The sequence below is a fragment of the Phodopus roborovskii genome, unplaced genomic scaffold (genome assembly GCF_943737965.1).
Source record: "Phodopus roborovskii unplaced genomic scaffold, PHOROB, whole genome shotgun sequence".
NCBI lineage: Eukaryota > Metazoa > Chordata > Mammalia > Rodentia > Cricetidae > Phodopus > Phodopus roborovskii.
The window spans coordinates 440,005-455,715 of record NW_026125958.1 but is presented as its reverse complement, the minus strand read 5'-3'; positions in this window follow the sequence as shown (position 1 = coordinate 455,715).

Sequence of the window (15,711 nt, the reverse complement as noted above, 5' to 3'; positions counted from 1 at the left end):
AGAGAGAAAGGAACAACAATAAGTCTCAGACTGGGAGAAAGTATTTGGAAACCATATAGCTCATGAAGGACTCTTGAACCCCAAACCCCAGTTAGGAAATGGGCAGAAGCCATAGACAGAACTATCACTGAAGAAGATGGAGTGATGGAGAATAAACACATGGAAAGATGTTCAACAGTATCACTAGTCAGCAAAGAGGGGCACGGCTAAACCACAGTGAGAGAAGCCAATGTGCCTATCAGAATGGCAAAAATAAAAACCAATTATGACATCCAGTGCTGGTGGCTCATGTATAAAAGTGCCACCAGCCACTCTGAAAGAAATTTAGCAGTTTCATTTGTACTCCTGGCCCTTCATTCCACTGAAATGAAAACTTACATTCACACATAGACCTACCTATGCATGGTCATAGCAACTTAACTCATGATAGTGTATGGAAATTTGGGCACCAATTTTCCCCAGGAAGTCTCATTGTTGAAATTATTTTGCTTTCTCTATTTTTTAAAAGGCTTAAATTTTAATTTATGATTAATACTATATTTTTATTTATTCTTCTAGGAGAATGTATACACGTATACAATGTATTTTGATCTTATTCATTCCCCCACATACCTCTCTCTCGATTATTCCCAGACTTCTCTCACTGTCCTTGTCCTAGTCTGCTTTCTGTTGCTGTGACAAACATGATGACCAAAAGCAACTTGGGGAGGAAAGGGTTTATTTCAGCTTTCAGCTTCCAGCTTCCAGTCCATTATGGAGGGAAGTCAGGGCAGGAATCCAGGGCAGGAATCCAGGGCAGGAACCTGGAGGCAGGAACTGAAGAGGCTAATGGAGGAGAGCTGCTCACTGCTTTGTTCCTTGTGGTTCCCTCAGCTTACATTTTGTACAACCCAAGCCCACCTGCCCAGGGGCAGCATCTGCCACATTAGGCTTGGCCCTCCCACACCAATTTACCCATAGGCCAATCTGATGGAGGTATTTTCTCAGTTGAAGGTCCCTCTTCCTAGATGACTCTACCTTGTGTCAAGCTGACAAAAAGCTATCCAGCACAGGGCCCTCCCAACTTCATGACCTTATAAAACCCATGAGGACAATAGGGCTATTTATGAGTGTGTATAGATCATCAGGATCATCCACTGGAGAACAGGCAACCCATCACAGACCACATACCTGAAGAAAACTGACCGCCCTCTCCTATCTGACAATTACTGCCAATTACTCCTCTGATACTTCACCCATCCATGCTCCAGGTGCTGTGCATGCGCCCAAGTGTCGTGTGGATGGAACTCAGGACCCTGTGCATGCTAAGCACACTGAGCTTTGTCTCCAATCCAGTTTCAGTGTCGTGTCCCGTCCCCCCCAAGACAAGGTCTAACGGTGCAGTTCTGACTGACCAGGAACTCACTATGTCATGGACCAGTCTGGCCTTATACTCACAGAGATTTGTTTGCCTCTGCCTCCCCTAGTGTTGGTATCAACCAGTTTTATAAAAAAAGAATTATTATTGGGGCCCGGGAGATGGCTCAGAAGTTAAGAACATGCATTGCTTTTGTAGAAGACCCAGGTTTGTTCCCAGCACCCATGTGGCACCTCACAACCATCTGTAACTCCAGTTGCAGGGAATCTGACTCCTTGTGGACTCTGTGGACACTCTATGCAAATGGTGGGCTTTACTTTGCTCATTACACACGCACAAAATACATAAACATAAGATCTTTTTAAGAAAAGAATTACTTGGAACTTTTAAAGTCTGCACATAAAGTGACAAGCTTCATTATACATTTTCCTCCATGTATGTCATTACACTTGTTCTTTCTTGCCCTCCTCTCTCACTGTCCTCTTCCATCCCCTGCCTCCTCTTTCCGGCTCCTGTCCCTCTCTAGGCTTTCATGTCATATGAATACCATTGTACTCTCTCCTCTCCTTATTCTGAGGTAGGCTCGCTTAATATGGTGGTCTCTGGTTCTATTTTCTGCAATGCTATCATTTGATTCTTCCGTGTTTGCACAGAATTTCACTGTGTGTGGGTAGCCACTTCCTTTAGCCATCCATCTATGGTGAGCAGTGCGGCAATGTTGTGCACGATTGTCCTCCCAGCCAAGCAAGCGTGGGAAGTTCTACTTAATCCCCTTGCAACAGGGTTATTCCAGCTGGGCTTGCTTATATCCTGTCATGTAGGTCACAAACAAGGCCGTCACCTGAGTATCCAGCAATTCTCCACCACATGGCATGTGCAATTCTCCCCTAATCCAAGGTGATCCCAGGAAGAGGCTAGAGTATATAAGGGTGGGGTGGGGGACTAGGGGAGGAGGGCTCCATCTATGTGGCTATAGAGAAGCCCTCATCCTTGTTGGGCAAGGACCATTGTGGCTAGTTGTTGGTGAGGAACACCCACTCTCCTGTAAGTAACCCTCTCACCTGTACTCTGTAAGGAAGCTCAAGAAAATCATTAGTTTTCCAGAGTGAATTTAGGGGGGGGGGGGAATTTGTCTCCGCTTGTCACTGGGATCTAGTGGTAGTAGATTGCTTAGGTCTCCCCAGTGGGAGGAATTCTAGATACAGGAAATGATGTGGATGAGCAAATGTCTCCAGTGGGTATATATACCACTTTGGCTGTACATGTAAGGGATCATATGGTTAGTTCTATTTTGAGATCTTTGCAGAACCTCCATGAAGATTTCCCAATGGCTGGACCGGTTTACACTACAGTCAGCAGTGAGGAAAGGTTCTCCACACCAGCATTTGTTGTCATTTTGTTTCTTGGTGACAGTCATTCTGACCGAGGAGAGATGGGCTTTCAAAGCAGTGCCAATCTGCCTTTCCCTGATAGCTAAGGATGTTGAATACCTTTCCAATTAGTTATTGGCCATTTCTGTTTCTTCTTTAGCAGAATTAGCTTTGATACAAGGGCTCGCTATACAGACCAGGCTGTTCTCTAGAGCTCTTTAGATTGTAGTTTTCTTGCCCCAGCCCCCCTCCTCTCTCTCCCCCCCTTCCCCTTCTCCAGTGTTTTCTTCCTTTCTCTACATTTCCTTTTCAAACGGAGAGGTATGTGTAAAGGCTCCTGTTCATTGGGAGCTGCTTTCCTGATACCCAGATTCACCAGCACACTTTGGGACTTCCGATTATGACTGCAGAGGCATGGCTCTGTTTTCTGAGTCCCCTGGCACTTCGCTGACTAAGGCAGCAGCTGCAGGCGCAGCCTTCTGGAAAGACAAAGCCAGCATCATTTGTCATTCCTCCACCGCCTGCAGCGCTGCGGCTCCCATTTTCCTCATTAGGAAAATTCCTTTCATCTCAAGGAGCTGATGTGAGGATTGAAGGGGAGAAATAGCCATGGAGCCTGTTTTTTTTTTTTTTTTTTTTTTTTTTTTAGCTAAGGAAAAGTGAGTCACTGCTGGAGGCTGATGGCGCTCAGCAGAGGTAATGGAACTTCGGTGCCAGAGGTTGAGATAAACTAGAAGTTCATTTCTCTTTCATAATTCAGTCCAGAGCTGTGACAACATGGGTAAACCTGAAGGAATTAAGCCAGACACGAGAAGCCAAAAGTCACATGACTTCATCCCTACATGGAACCTGAAACAACTTGAAACCAAAAAAGGCAGAGAATAGAATGGCGGCTGCCTGCTGCTGCAGTGTGGTCATATGCTAGTGCAAAGTTGCAGATACACAGGCTTGTAGGTGGGGATTTTCCTCGGAACCTCTGGCTCCCCAATAAACAATACAGAGACTCATTATTAATTATAAATTTTGATCGCTTAGGCTTGTTACTAACTAGCTCTTACAATTTAAAATAACCTATGCTGATTGTGTGCTGCCATGTGGCTCATGGCTTGTTACGTCATCTATACATCCTGCTTCCTCTGCATCTGACTGACAACTCCGCCCTTCTTCCCTGTGTTGTCTGAGTCTGGCTCTCCCACCTAACCTCTTCCTGCCTAGCTATTGTCCAGTCAGCTCTTTATTAAACCAATGAGAGCAGTATATCTTCACAGCATACAAAAGGATTATTCTACAGCACAGGATGAATAAAGCCTTCCTGGACAGCATGGTGACTCTAGTTATCAATACTTATTGAAATTCGCTGAGAGGTTTTTAAATGTTCTCACTACAGAAGTAATAAATGTAGGGGTTGGAGAGATGGCTCAGCAGTTAAGAGTACTGGCTCTTTTTGCAGAGGTCCTGGGTTCAGTTCCCAGCAGGTCACAACCATTCATAACTCCATTTCGAGAGGATCTGAAACCCTCCTCTGGCCTCTCATGGGTACCAGACATGCACTTGGTGCACAGACATATATGCAAGCAAGGACATCCATACACATAAAATAAAAACCAACAAATATTTTTAAAAAGGAATCCAGACATGAAGCAATGGAGAAATAGCTTAATTTAGCCATTTTACAAATACATACATAGGTCAAAACATCATGATGTACACTCTAATGCTATACAAATTTTATCTGCCAATTACTAAGTAACTAAGTGCAGAGAATGTAGGTCCTGGATTGCATCCCTATCACCCTGCATCAAACCAAGACAAAAACAATTACAGCAAGTTCAGTGGGAAGAAGTCTGTAGCTATATGGCAGCTGCACTACAAAGCCCAAAAGACCCAGATTTCTCAAGTTATCACTCCATTGTGTATAGTTCTCATTCTCATAGCCACCTCATAATCCAACAGGCCTGCCAAAGCACCAGCTGTCACATACATATTCTGGTTAGAAGGGTCCCTTCTGACTAGAAGGGAACAAATAAAACTGGATTTTTTTTCTACCAAGAATATTTTCTGGCCAGGCATGGTGGTGCACAACTTCCATCCAAACACTAGGGAGGCAGAGGCAGGTGGATCTCTGTGAGTTCAAGGCCAGCCTGATCTATACAGTGAGTTCCAGGACAGCCAGAGTTACATAATGGAGAGATCCTGTCTCAAGAAAACAACAACAGCAACAAAACCCCAAACCAAGCACAAACAAACCCTAAAAGAAATTTTTTCTGGATAATTCTCCCAGAGCCTATAGGCTATTAAAGAGAAATCCCAATGCCAGGTGTAAGATAATTCCTTATGAAATACTGGTCAAGAAGGCCGTAGGGAACCCCAAAATAGTACAGGGTTTTGTCATTGCTCTTAGTTGCCCACTAGAAGCAGATGAAAATAGCTCAAACTTGGGTTTCTAGGTGGAGGAAGGTGCTGCAGGCTACTGAGGGAGAAAAGCCATCAACCATCTTACCCAGTGCACTGGCTTGTTTTGTGTGTTAACTTGACACAAGATAGAGCCATCAGAGAGGAAGGAGCCCCAGGTGAGGAAATGCATCATGAGATCCAGCTATAAGAAATTTTCTTAATTAGTGATCAGTGGGGGAGGGCCTAGAACATTGTGGGTGATGCCAGCTCTGGGCTTTTGGACCTGGTTTTTTTTTATATATAAGAAAGCAGCCTGAAGCCAGGCATTGGTGGCACACACCTTTAGTCCCAGCACTTGGGAGGCAGAGGCAGAGGCAGACAGTTCTCTTTGAGTTCAAGACCAGCCTGGTCTACAAGAGCTAGTTCCAGGACAGTCTCCAAAGCCACAAAGAAACCCTGTCTCGAAAAACAACAACAAAAGAAAGCGGCCTGAGCAGGTCAGGGAAGCAAACCAGTAAGCAGCTCCCTCCATGGCCTCCGTATCAGCTCCTGCCTCCTGTTTGAGTTCCTGTCCTGACTTCCTTCAGTGATGAACAGCAATATGAAAGTATAAGCCAAATAAACCCTTTCCTCCCCAGCTTGCTTTATGGTCATGGTGTTTTGTCACAGTAATAGAAACCCTAACTAAGACACCCAGCTATGAACCCTGTAAGCTACAATACCACCTTGACAGACAAGATGTGCAATAGTGGCACAAATGCTAAGGGCTAACCAACAGCTTTCTGATTGGATTTTAGGCCCATTCCACAGGAAGGATTTATGCCTGATACTATAAACCTGGTCAAAACCTCATGGCCAGGGAGGTCATAAGCCCTGGGGGTATGGGTGGGAGACCTATTACTGTTTAACTATATGGGCATGATACCAGACTGCCTTTCCTGTTTTTTTTTGAATGTTCATTTCTTTCCACTTTCTTTTTTATCTCTTTTTTTTTTTTGTTTTATTTCAATTTGAAACAAGCTTGTTTTACATGGCAATCCTAGTTCCCACACCCTCCCCTCCTCCCCTGCCCCCCAAACCCCTATCCCATTCTCTTTCTGCTCCCCAGGGAGGGTGAGGTCTTCCATGGGGGATCTTCAAATGTTATATCATTTGGAGCAGGGCCTAGGCCCTCCCCCATGTGTCTAGGCTGAGAGAGTATTCCTTTATGTGGGAGGGGCTCCCAAAGTCCATTTGTAAACTAGAGATAAATACTGATCCACTACCAGAGGGCCCATAAACTGCCCAGTCCTCCTAACAAACACCCACATTCAGGGAGTCTGGGTTGGTCCTATGCTGGTTTCCTAGCTATCAGACTGGAGTCCATGAGCTCCCCCTTGTTCAGGTCAGCTGATTCTTGGGTTTCTCCAGCCTGGTCTTGACCCCTTTGCTCATCACTCCCCCCTCTCTGCAACTGGATTCCAGGAGTTCAGCTCAGTGTTTACCTGTGGTTGCCCTCTTCTGCTTTCATCAGCTACTGGAAGGCTCTAGGTAGATATCAATCTCATTATAGTAGGGGAAGGGCATTTAAGGTAAGTAGCTTCTTCACTATTGCTTAGATTCTTAGTTGGAGTCATCCTTCTAGATCTCTGGACATTTCCCTAGTGCAAGATTTCTCTTTAGACCTATAATGGCTTTCTATATTGTGGTACCTCTTTTCTTGCTCTCCTCTATTCTGCCCCTGGTTCAATCTTCCTGCTCCCTCATGACCTCTTCTCCCCTCCTCTTCTCCCCTTCTCTTTCTCCTAATTCTCTCTCCCCTCCCCCCAATGCTCCTAATTTGCTCAGGAGATCTTGTCCCTTTCCCCTTCTTTGGGGGGACCATGTATGTCTCTCTTAGGGTCTTCTTGTTTCTTAGTTTCTCTGGCAGTGTGGATTATAGGCTGGCGATTCTTTCTTTGCTCTATGTCTAAAATCCATAAATGAGTGAGTACATACCATGTTTGACTTGTTGTGACTGGGTTACCTCACTCAGGATGGTTTCTTCTAGTTCCACCATTTGCCTGCAAATTTCAAAATTCCATTTTTCCCCCACTGAGTAGTATTCCATTGTGTAAATGTACCCCATTTTCTCCATTCTTCAGTTGAGGGGCATCTAGGTTGCTTCCAGGTTCTTGCTATTACAAATAATGCTGCTATGAACATAGTTGAACAGATGTCTTTGTTGCATGGATGTGTATCTTTTGGGTATATGCCTAAGAGGGGGATTGCCGGGTCCTGTGGTAGACTGATTCCCATTTTCCTGAGGAAGCGCCATACTGATCTCCAAAATGGCTGTACAGTTTGCACTTCCACTAGCAGTGGGGGAGTGTTCCCCTCTCTGCACATCCCATCCAGCATAAACTGTTGTTGATGTTTTTGTTTTAGCCATTCTGACAGGAGTAACATGGTATCTCAGAGTTGTTTTGATTCGTATTTCCCTGATAGCTAAGGATATTGAGCAATTTCATAAGTGTCTTTCAGCTATTTCGGATTCCTCTATTGAGAATTCTCTATTCAGTTCTGTACCTGACTTTTTAATAGGATTATTTGGTGTTTTAGTAACTAGCTTCTTCAGTTCTTTGTATATTTTGGAAATTAGCCCTTTAAAGAACAGCTAATGCCAGACTGCCTTTCAAATATGTTTACACCCGTAGCTTAGTGTTGCTGTCAGCCTTGGTTTGGTTTAAGAAGTTTCTGTTTCTGTGGCCATTAGTTAATACAGAAACTCACTACTGGTCAAAATGCTAAGAAAAAGTGACAGTCATGTGCTCAGCTCAGCTATGCATGGGGGCATCTATATCACTCCCTCTAAGGCTCAGGGAACATGGCAGAAGAGGAGACAGAAAGAATGTGTGAATTAGAGGGTGAGGAGGGCTGCTGTGAAATGCTGATTTTGGGCCATGATGTGGGCACTTGCAGAAGTTGCTCCCTGCACAATAGTGGGAGTTCACTAAGAATTCCGTCATGGACCGAAGAGAGGCTTAGAACTCTCTACCCCTTTTTGAAAGCTATAGACTGTAAATGGTTTTGGAGGGGCGTCAATTCCCCAGTGGTGTAGCCATGAGATGTTGCCCTCGTGCAAGTAAATAACCCCTCAGCCCATGCCCATGCAAGCAATACTAATTAAATGTGTGGGACACTCAGAGAGACATGACAGAAGTGGGGAGACTTGGGATGAGGGATTGGTTTGGTGGGAAGGGAAAGGGTGTAAGAGAGGGCAATGATCAAAATACATTATAGATGTGTATGGAATTGTGAAAGAATAAATAAATAAGTGAATGTTATTTTTTTGTGAGTTGCCTACATCCCTGGATTCATCCCCCCCCACTATGATCAAATACTGGAGGCTGAGAAGTGTTATTTATCCTATTTATTTCTATCTCCTGCTGAAGGGGCAAGAGATACTGATGCTGAAGAGAAACTAAAGTATGTATGTCCTGCTAACATATAAGCTTCTATTATTGTAGGAAAAGGGCAATTACATAAAGAAAGGGACTGCTACACCTTGGTGGGTACAGGAGAGGCTTGCTCAGCAACTTCCATCAGCAACCTAGCAAGAGGCTGCACTACCTAGCCAACAAATTACAAAGAGGTAAGGGCTGGTAAGATGGTTCAGTTGGTAAAGTAAGCACGTAAGCAATCAGGACCTGTGTTTGACCCCAGCACCCCAGTAAAATCTAAATGCAGCAGCCATATATCTTTAATCCCAGCACTGGGGAGATAGAGGCAAGATGCTGTTTCCTGTCTCAAAAACAGTGAAAATAAAAAGGTGGACAAGCTAGCAAGATGGCTTATTGGGTAAAATTGTTTGCTGTGCACAAGCCTGACAGAGTTTGCCCCCATGAATCTGTGGTGGAAGGAGAGCATCGACTCCCAAAAGTTGCCCTCTGGTCTCATATGCACGCATTCACAATCATACCCTACACCCACCCCTTGCATTAATAAATAAAATGGAAATTAAAATGAAGTGGAGAACCATTCACCTGACATTTACCTCTGGCCTTCACATGCATGCATATATGTAAACACACATGGGCGCACACACATATGCACAAGGATGTTTCTACTTGAATTAAACCTTCTCTGGGGTCATATCTGGCTTGGGAGGAACTTTGTCTTGACACACTCTGCCCGGGCTCTGGACTGTGCTGGATTTCAGGGCCTGGGGAGGTCTGCCTTGCCTTGGCATGAGTATGGATAAAGGTGAGGGGCTTGTCTTTGCCCAGCCTTCAGGACCTCTACTTCCCTCTACTACAATGCTTCTTCCTGTTTACTGGGCATTGTAAGAAGTATGGTTTTCCGCCCGCTGCCTGGTTTTGTCCTGCCCCCGCGCCTGCCCCAATTAACGCACACCGAGACTCTATTTGATATTATACTGTTGTCAGTTACTACTTTCTCATCGGCTAGCTCTGTTTTAATTATTAACCCATTTCTATGTATTTCCACGTGGTCTTACCGAGAGCGGAGGAATGGCTGTTCTGTTCTCTCCAGGCTCTCCATCTTGACTCCTCCTTCCTACTTCCTTTTCCTCCTTGTCTCCTAGTCCCTCCTATCCTCCTTTCCTATTGGCCAACAGTGCTTTATTTATTAACCAGTATGAGAAACATATACAGAATGACATCTCCCATCAGGGCATGATCTGCTGCTTACCTCCCCTCCCGCCCCTGCTCCAGCTGCAGAAGTTCCTCTATTCCCATGGGATAGTTCCCCTATTCCCATGGCCACTTCTAGTAACTCACGAAGGACACCAAACAGGGAATAGGAGTAGAGCATCCATCTAGAAGTCTCTCTCTCTCTCTCTCTCTCTCTCTCTCTCTCTCTCTCTCTCTCTGTGTGTGTGTGTGTGTGTGTGTGTGTGTGTGTGTATGCATGCATTTGAGTGTGGATGACCTCTGATGTTATTAGTCAGGTGCTGACCACTCTTGCTTTGTTTAGAAAGGGTCTCTTGCTAATGGAACTCCCTAAATAGGTTAGTATGGCTGTCTCCGCCCCCACCCCTGGCAGTGTTGGGTTGACACAGGAATACCACCATTCGTCCATTTGTTTGTTTGGCTTGTTTTTGTTTTTTTTTTTTTCTTCGAAATGGATTCTGGTGATTGCACCCAGGTCCTTGTGCTAACATAGCAATCAGTTTACTGACTGTGTCATCTCTTTTAGAACCATCTGCAAATTATCTCAGTTTCTGTGTCTTACAAAGTGGACATAGTGATAGTTATCTTCTAGGACTGTTTTGGAAAGTAAATGACATGGCTGTGCCTGGTACAAAGTGCTTATCTTTCTGTAATTAATAAGTACCTCATGTAGCTGTGCTGGTGTCATGTGACACTGTCCCTAGGGACATATGAACAAATGTCAACTCACTACAGATAGGGAACTGATAATAGACCTAAGTACAAATACCACCAAAGTCTAACTTAGGGTTAGTAAGCGGAATGTGGGTGAGGGGTAGTTAACTGGAACAGAAATGACTCAGACAGCTGCATCACCAAAGCCCACCCATCATGTGTGACAGTTCACAAAAAAAAAAAAAAAAAAAAAAAAAACCCTCAAAACCCAGATTACACCGCACAACCTGCTGAAAGTTCAACAGGTTAGACTGTTGAAAGTCCAAGCAGGTAAGATGGCTGAAGCCTTTTAGAGGCTGCTCTGTTGATTTCTTCTTTTTGTGGGGAGAGATGGGGGGGGGATCAGCTGGTCGCTGCCTCTTCTAGACTGCTTGGCTGGTTTGAGCTTCTTCTAGGAAACTCAGCTTGTCTGATAGTGTCCCTAAGCAGTTCTTAATGCTTCTGTGTGCTTGGGGGTGGAGGATCCTAGTGAACCTGGCCAGTTTCAGGGACCCCCGACGCCATTGAGTTGTTCTGAGCTTTGGGACACTTTCTTCACAAGCTTAATGCACTTCCCTGTAGGATGGACTGGTTCATCTCCCCTTAGAATAGTCTGTATCTTCACAAGCTTCACTCCATGATGGATAGTTTTATCTTGAAGGCAATGGCTGAAAATACAAGTGATTAAACCTTTTGCTTTGTTGTCTTGTTTGAGACAGGGTCTCGTGTAGCCCAAGCTGGCCTCAAACTCATTAAGTAGATGAAACATGTCTTGAATGTCTGCTCTTCCTGATTCCACCTTTGGAGTGCTGGGGTGAAAGGCCACCACACCCAATGCAATGGTTAACCTTGTCAACTTTATGGGATTTGGAACTGCGTAGGAGACACACCTCTGAGCATATTGAAGGGGGTGTGTCCATAGAGGTGTAACTGAGGAGGGAAGATCTACCCTGAATATGTATGACACTGTCCTATGGGCCAGGATTCTGGGTTGAATAGAAAGGAAAAAGTGAGTGGAACATGGACATGCATCTCTTGTTGCTTCCTGAGTATAGATACAGTGTGGCCAGCTGCTTCACACTGCTATCATGCCTTCCTCATCACGAGGGACTGTATCCTTTTGAACTGTGACCCACAGCCTACCTTCCTTCCTTAAGTTGCTTTTTATCAGGTTTTTCTCACAGTCATGAACAATGAGTGAAATAGACCTTATAGTCTTTTCTTCCTTCTCTTTATTTTTAAGACAGTGTTTTACTCTATGTATTCTAGGCTGCCTTGCACTTGTCATCCTCCTGCCTCAGTTTTCTGAATGCTAGGCTTAAATGCTAGGCTAACACATCTGCTTTGCCTTCTTGTTTTATTTTTCAAATTTAAATTTTATTATAGTCATACATTTATTTGTGTGTATGTGTGGGCATGAACATGACATGGTACCTTGTGGAGGTCAGAGAACAATGTTTGGGAGTAGGTTCTCTCCTTTTACTATACCATGTGGGTCCTGGGTATCAAATTCAGGTCATCAGGCTTGGTGGCAAGTGCCTTTATGTGCTGAGCCATTTTGTTAATCCTGCTTTGCTTTTTTTTTTTTTTAAAAAAAAACACAATTATAAATATTTATGGAACACAGTATGGGATTTCAGTTCATGTATACAATATGTAATTATCAAATCAATGTAACTGATGTATCTATAACCCAGATAGATGTCTTTTGTTATTGTTGTTCTGGTAACAGTTAATAACTTCTATTAATTGGCTGTCCTGAACTATAGTTATTGTATCACAGAATATTAGCTGTTCGTTTTCCTCTCCAACAGTACCCCTGTGCTTAGTAGCTTCCACTTTCTCTATACTTAAATTAGCTTGAATGCTTTTTGAAGCATTAATCTAATTAATCATTATCATATATTGGGGTAAGAACCTGAAAGACCAGAGAACAGGGAAGCTAGTTGCTTTCTATCCCTTCAATTCCTCCATCCAAAAGGACCAAGATACTCTCTCAGGCCTGCCTTACCACCTCCTGTCTCCTCTCTGTCTATAGTCTTCCAAAGCTCTGTGGTTAATTTTGGTCAGCTAGTGGCTAGTTCTGCCCTATGACTCCAAGCAACCTTTACTTGTCAGAACACAATCAACATATCACACAACAGTTTTTAATTCTAAAACAGATGTTCTATTCCTAGATTGCTGAGAGTGTCAGGGATGGGTTTTAAACATTTCCAAATAATGTCATAGGCCTCCTATTGAGATACTGATTTTCTGTTAAGGTAGTATATTCAGAGAAGCCCTAATTATCCTTGAAGTAAATAATAATGACAGACATATGTTTAATGCTGTCTTAGGAATAAAACTTACATGTTAGGGAAATGAGCATGCTTGAACTCCTGCCTATCAAAACCATGACACAGGCTGTGTGGAACCCCAGAGCAACGTTAGCATCTTAACAGCCATCTTTCCTACTACTCTCTTAGATACTAACATACTGGTAATTTTCCATTCCCCTATGACTGTTCTCCTGTTAACCATATGATGCAGCCTGACCCTGAAAGAGTCCCAGCTGCAGTCTTATCACGTAGCAACTTATCTTATAGCAGAACACCTGCATCCTGCTTGTAAGGACATTCTGCCTCCCTCACATCCTCCCTTTGGCCCATTCCCTCATTTCTCCACTACTTAAACCCTGTTATTATATTCATTAAAAGAGACTTGATCAGAATACTGTCTTGTCTCCATCTCTTGAGTCTCGTCTCCTGATTTTCACTCCCTCCCTCAGGCTCTCTGTCGACTGACCCCCGTGGTGGGCCAGGGCATTTGGCGTCCAACGTTGGGCTTCAGTGAAGAACGCCACAGGGAAGAGCCTGTCAAATCAAAAGAAGACAAAGAGAAAGAGGAAGTTGTAGACCCTCCACACGGCCTTGGTAAGTGAGCCGCACAATTGGGACAAGAAATAAGTCAAAGGCCTTAAGAAGAAGGCACTCAAGGCGTGAGGGGTTCGGCTTAAATAATGCAAGATCTTCTCAAATTTTATATTTTTATATAAACCTTTTATAAAAAGGTTTGTCCATGGTTTCCCACTGAGGGAACAATAGGTGAGAAAAGATGGAAAAGTGTAGGAGACGACGCATTCAAAGATTATTATAGGACTTTTGGACCCGAAAAATTCCCCATAACAGCATTTTCATATTGGAACCTAATTGAAGAAATAAGTTCTCACAAACAAATTGACCCTCTTGTTGCCAATATTATAGAAGAGGGAGAAAAATGTCTTAAACCGTGTGGCTTTGGCCTTGAAAAAACTTCTGAACCTCAGAAAAAAGACTCAGAGGAACAGCTTAATAAGGAGAAAAGGACCGCATGTCCTTTGAGAGTGATACTGAAGATATTAAAAAGACTAACCCACAGACCCAAGATAAAAAGGTAAAAACCAAAAATGAAAAAATATATATCTATCACTAAAAAATTTCACTAGGAACAAATCATCCATGGATGAAGACTTTAGTGATGGGGATTGGGAGGACTCAGAGGAGGAAGCAGCAGTGTATCATGAGTCAGACTGGCCTTCGTTAAAACAACAGACCCTTCCCTATTCACCTCCTCCCACAGTTTCTCCTCTAGCTTGCCCAGTCTTCAACCCCCAGAAAGAATTACAGGACAAAATTCAATATCTTAAGGAACAAATTCTCTTAGAAAAAGAACACTGAGAATTAAATGCCCAATTAGAAAATTTAAAGACTGGCAAATCCTCCGAGACTTCTCAAAAGACCACCACCAGGCCACCCCTTAAGGGGGCTGCCCCCAGGATATCTATTACCCATTAGCAACAGACAGAGCCGGAGAATGTAACTGCCTTTCTGATCTCTGAAACAACAGATGCACAAGAGGGTGCATGGCGACATCAAATGGGTTTTGACTTTAATGTAATCAAAGAGGTTAAAACTGCAGTTTCCTAGTATGGGGCCACAGCTCCTTATACCACTGCCATCATAGAATCTGTGGATAATACTTGGCTTACTCCTTCAGACTGGAATATGTTAACCAGAGCAACTCTGGTAGAAGGAGACTACCTCTTATGGAAATCAGAATTTGCAGAGGCTTGTAAGGATACTGCAAAAAGGAACTACAAGCTGGCAATGGCTGGAATGCTGAGGCAGAAGATGTTCAAATGCAATATGAACCTGGGCTCTAGGCCTAAATTCAAACAGTTGTCACCAGTGCATGGAAGATGTTACCTGCTAAAGGGGATATGAGCTCTTCCCTCACCAATATTAAGCAAGGGCCCGATGAACTTATTTCAGACTTTGTTCACAGTTTACTAACAGCAGCAGGAAGGATTTTTGGGAGCACAGATTCAGGAACTGAAATCATTAAACAATTAGTGTCTGAGATCGCAAATGCTGCCTGTCAGGCTGCCATTAGGCCATATGGGGGGGGGCAGGGGGAGGCAGGGGGAGGCAGGAGGAGGCTGGGGAGATCTTTCTGGCTTCATTTGCCCCTGTGCTTGCCATGACAGATGCTATGCAAGATACCACTGTTGAACAATTCCTATCAAATCAGGGCAGAAATAAGTGTTTCAATAGTGGAGACTCAGGGCACTTTGCAAAAAATTGCCCACAAAACCAAAAAGGCATGCCTCAAAAGGCCTCTGCCCCGGGACTTTGTCCCAGATAGTCTTTTGGAGGAGCCTGGGGAACTATCCCTCAGGTTCTCAGCTCCAACAAATATGCTCAGGCTTCATGCTTTGCTCCACCAGGAAAACCAGCATGCGGGTGTAAAATAGCCCCCATTCATGTTTCTAATGGTGGACAGGCAGACCAGGTCAGAGAAACCATAGTCCAAGAAAAAATCCAAACCATGATTGATTCTCTGATTTCTCATATAGATTATCTTCCATTATCACTTCCCAAACCCGGAGGTGTAGACATTGACCCCCTAACCTCAGATATACTGTCTGCTACCCATTATGCTTTAAACATTACCAGTCCCAGCCTAGCAAAAGACTGCTGGCTATGTTTGACCTTGGGAACCTCCTAGCCCTAGCAGTCCTGTGCTTAATGATTTCTTGTTGCCTAATTATGATTCCATGCTGAAGGATAACTGCAAACTTAGTGTCCCTTTTAAGGTTCAGCCCACAGGATTTAATAATTCCTCATGCTTTTACAAACATTTTAAGAATGACAGTTTTGATATGTAGGACAAGCCTCCTTTACCTCTTGCTTTTCAGTGATTAATGTATCCACAGTGTTGGGCCTGG